General features: G+C 37.7%; 1 pseudogene; it reads left to right on the forward strand.

Annotated features, from left to right (window-relative positions):
* The first annotated feature begins 1,451 nt into the window (after window positions 1-1,451).
* On the forward strand, window positions 1,452-3,420 carry LOC120292519 (annotated as a pseudogene).
* The last annotated feature ends 1,244 nt before the right edge of the window (window positions 3,421-4,664 follow it).

Raw genomic sequence — 4,664 nt, forward strand, 5'->3', positions numbered from 1 at the left:
GTAACATATTTAGGATGTATTACCATTTCATCAACTTTTATTCCCACAAAGGGCTTCCGACAATAGCAACAGATGGTTAGGCAAAATACATCTTTTAAATAACAATAATTATGAAGAAAAAATGTGATACCAGTGCAAATATGAACAATTTCTCCTTCTTCTTCTTTTTTTTTTTTGGTAAAAATTTCTCCTGATTATTGATCCTTTGGTTAGGTAATAAAACTTACATCAACTGCATCCAAGGCTCCGAATCGGGTCGCCTGGATATGCTCCCCCCTAGAAACTTGGAAAAAAAAAAGCCCAAAAAGGTTGGTAATTCTCCTAACCTTTAGTGGAAAATTTGCTTACATGCGTTAAATTTCATGCGACAAACGTTGATTAAAAGTCCATAAATGTGAATGTGAGACCCAAATTAGATGTAGAGTTGACCCTAATCAAGGCACGCACGTACATACCTTTTGCATGGCCTTCATTTCTGCATACGATGCCTTTTTGAAGGATCAAAACCAGCAGAAGAAAACCAAGTTTCGAGAACAAATCATAAAAACTAAGAGAGGAAGAAGAAAGACAAACTCTTTGCCCATTTTTGTGCAATCAGCTTTCACACTACTTATACTCTCTCTCTCTCTCTCTCTCTCTTCTCTCTTCTCGAGCCTTGAGCGTGCAAACATTTCTCAACGGTCGATTAAAATTGCGACATCCTAAGACGCTTTGCCGACCCATTCTTTTTTTTCTCTTTCGATTAAATGCATGTAGAAGCAATTTATATAACCACCTAGTCAAACAACAAACAATAGGGATAGTAAGAACCCAAATATATTCCAAAACAACACTTTAATATATAAACTGTTAACCCCAAAAAGTTTAATAATTACAAGCCTTTCTATGGCCACTTTCTACCAACCATCTTAAAAACTTGTAGGGTTAGGGTTAACCTAAACTTCACTAACAACGAGACTGACCAAAAGTGGCACCATGTACACCCATGTCTTGGTCCATCGGGACCCCAAATTGCACCCAACAGTTCTTCATACTACATATCTGAAAATATTTAATAATGACGGGTGAGATAAAATCTCAATGAGTCAACAGCCTAAACCTCAATGGTGCATGCTAAATGGATCTTAGCTGTCCCACATCGCTTGAGAGAAGCCCTCTAGCCTGCTTGATAACTGCTGCGGCTCCCCTCACCTCACAAGACATCTTTCGAGGCTGGGACCCCCCAGATTGGCATCAGAGCTAGGTTAAGGTTGATCCGGGTGCATGCTATAGGGATCTTAGCTGTCCCACATTAGGTTACTTGATAATCGCTGCAGCTCCCCTCATCTCACAAGACGTCTTTTGAGGCTGAGACCCCCCAGATTTTCAGGAAAGGATACTAACTCAGGTCATATTGCCCTCATTATCACAATCCTAGCTGTTGGACTATCTCTTTTAGTTGCTGGAATATTATGCATCTGTTTGAGGTTAAGACGATTGAAGAAAAATTTCGAAAGTAAGTTCTCATTACTTTTGCGTGACTGATTTTCTTAAAATACTAGATGAACGCAACCTATGTGAAACAGATTAGCAGCCAGTTTGTTAAGCCTTGATGTGCCAAAGCTAGTAACTTTCCGGTAATTCAGAGGTTGATGATTTTTTACTGAACGAGGAAAGATTCACTGTGGGCTATATATATCAAAGTTCACTGATTGCTCTGGAAAATATTTTATTTGCTAGCATCACCCAGGGGCTCAATTTTCCTTAGAATGGATTATCTGTTAAAAAAGAACGAATTATTATCAACTGTTAAATCACCAGACATGCTTACTGATAATGTGGAATTAGACAATGAGCAATTTCCGATTTTCTACTTTGTAGCTGTACCTGTAGATGAAATCGGCAATGTAGAATCCCTGCAGTTCGACTTGAATATCATCGAGAGAGGCAACAAATGACTTCTCGACTCAAATAAGTTGGGACAAGGTGGATTTGGCGTAGTTTACAAGGTAATCACTGCAAATTGTTCATTCATAAAATAACAGAGAATTTGAAACATTCACATGTATGTGGCTGCTTTTTGCATTCTTTTTCGGGAACATTGGCCAATGGACAAGTTATAGCATAAAAAGGCTGTCTGTAGATTTGGGACAAGGTGATCAAGAATTCAAGAATGAGGTCCTCTTGGTTGCAAGGCTTCAACACCGGAATTTGGTTAGGCTCTTAGGATTTTGCCTGGAGGGGAGAGAAAGGCTTCTTATATATGAATTTGTACCAAACTCAAGCTTGGATCACTTTATATATGGTATGATCTTGCCATTTTTGTTCCAGCATCATCCGATTTAAGAGTAATTAAAGTGCATGTTCTTGCCAATCTGTATTTAGAAAGTCACCTCGCCCTAGTCACATCACTGTAACCTTTCGTCAATGTATTATGCAGATCCTGTTAGGCATAGCCAGCTGGATTGGGAAAGGCGTCAAAAGATAATAGGGGGCATTGCTCGTGGGCTTCTTTATCTTCATGAGGATTCTCAACTTCGAATTATTCATTGGGATCTTAAAGTGCGCAATATTTTGCTTGACGCTGAGATGAACCCTAAAATTTCAGATTTTGGTACAGCAAGGCTATTTGCAGTTGATCAAACTCAAGACGCCACAAGCAGGGTTGTTGGCACTTAGTAAGTAATACATAGCAGAGTATCTTAAAATAAACCCAATATTATTTCCTTCACTCTTCTCCATATAATCTGAATAGCTAGCAGATGGAAAGGCACGGGATCTTAAGTGGAATTGCATTGAAAGTGCTCATTATTCCTGTGATGTAGTGGGTACATGGCTCCAGAGTACGCAATGCATGGATTGTTCTCAGTCAAGTCAAATGTCTTTAGTTTTGGGGTGTTGCTACTAGAGATTATTAGTGGTAAAAAAAAGTAGCTGCTTCTACAACGGGAATACCACGGAGGACCTTCTTAGCTATGTAAGAAAATATCTTTCAATCACTCTCCTTTTCCGAATGAATCACTAGGAAAGAGTGGCAGACACAAACTCGAATGAGTCGAGCAACTGTCCTTACCATGCTGAGTTTGTGTTTACGATTCATTGTAGGCATGGAGGAGTTGGAGGGAAGGGACCCCCTCAGATCTCATAGATCCTAATTTGGCTGATGGTTCGAGGACCGAAATGTTGAGGTGCATTCATGTTGGATTGCTGTGTGTTCAAGAAATCGAGGCCGACAGACCAACCATGGGTGCGGTGGTTTTGATGTTCAGTAGTTACTCCACCACCTTGCCACTACCATCACGACCTGCATTCATTTTGTCCAGTATCCCTGAATCTGACACAGCTTTGCGGGTGATGGTAACTCATTCGAATCGATCCGATGACAGAGAAATCCAAGAATCAGTGAACGAGGCTTCTATCACCGAGCTATATACTCGATGATCACATATTGGAGTCTAAATTTGTGTATCTTCTGTTCCATTGCAGATGGAACAACGAGGCAATGTGCCATATCAATACATCATTTGATATTTCATTATTTCATGTGTTGAATGGAATTTGGAATGATTATATGCTGCTATGGTCTTAAAAAAGGGTGAAGTGTGCGCTTATATTACTGGCTATAGACGATATGTACTATGAAAAGGTTAACTTCAATTTTATATTACGTTAATGGAAAAGATATCTAAAAGTCACTTTGCATTATGGAAATGCTATTAGTCACATATGGATGTTGGATTTAGGTGTATCAATCCTTAGTTTCTTATGAGAAAATTATTAAGTCTCATGAATAATTACTGTACTTTCCCACATGAAATTTTTTTGACCAATCTGAGAAATTACTAGCTACTAAAATGTTTGAACTTACTTTTGTATGTGTGAAGCCACTGTCAACAATGGGAAGTAGCTACTCCCAACTTGTCGTATAAAAATTACGAGTAAGATAAAATTGGCAATTTCATATACATCAATAAAAGTTAGTAAGTTATTAAAGATAAAGTTGGTAAATGAGCTGTTGTGAGTTTCCTCACACGTGGTCATAAGCTTTCCCAAGCTTGCACCTCTCATGACAATGGAAGGTGTCGTGATTCTCTTTGCCATTTTTCTGCAATCAGTTTTGATACTATATTCTCTCTCTCTCCCTCCCTCCCTCTCTCCTCATCTGATAAGCTGTTTCCGCCCATTTTAAAATTAAATTGCAAGTTAAAAACTTGTCCCCCGGGTCATGCATGAATATATTATAATATAATAATATATGTTGACTTGTCTTCATCGGGTCGTGCCCTTGTCTTGCATGAATTTGTTTAAATATGTTGACTTGTCTTCATTGAGTACCCCGGGTCACTTTTTTAAATATATTATAATATAATAATAAATAATATTTTAATAAAAATAATTTATTTCAAAAAATCAAAAATATCTCATATTTTTTCCAAAAAAGCCAACAAGTCAGAAAAAGCCAAAAATGATTCATATTTTCAGAAAAAGATTAAAAATCCAAAAATGCTTTTTAATGTCCAAAAAATAAGAAAAATACCCAGAAAAATGTTTTTTCTCCACAAAATTCATGGAAAATCCCTCGAACATCCAAAAAGCGTTAAGGTTTAAACAAGATTAGGTACCGGTTGGGCATTAGTGATTAACTAGTATAATCAAGTTTCCGAACCTAGTTTTTTTGGTTGTGT

Source organism: Eucalyptus grandis, chromosome 4, assembly GCF_016545825.1.
Source record: "Eucalyptus grandis isolate ANBG69807.140 chromosome 4, ASM1654582v1, whole genome shotgun sequence".
Lineage (NCBI taxonomy): Eukaryota > Viridiplantae > Streptophyta > Magnoliopsida > Myrtales > Myrtaceae > Eucalyptus > Eucalyptus grandis.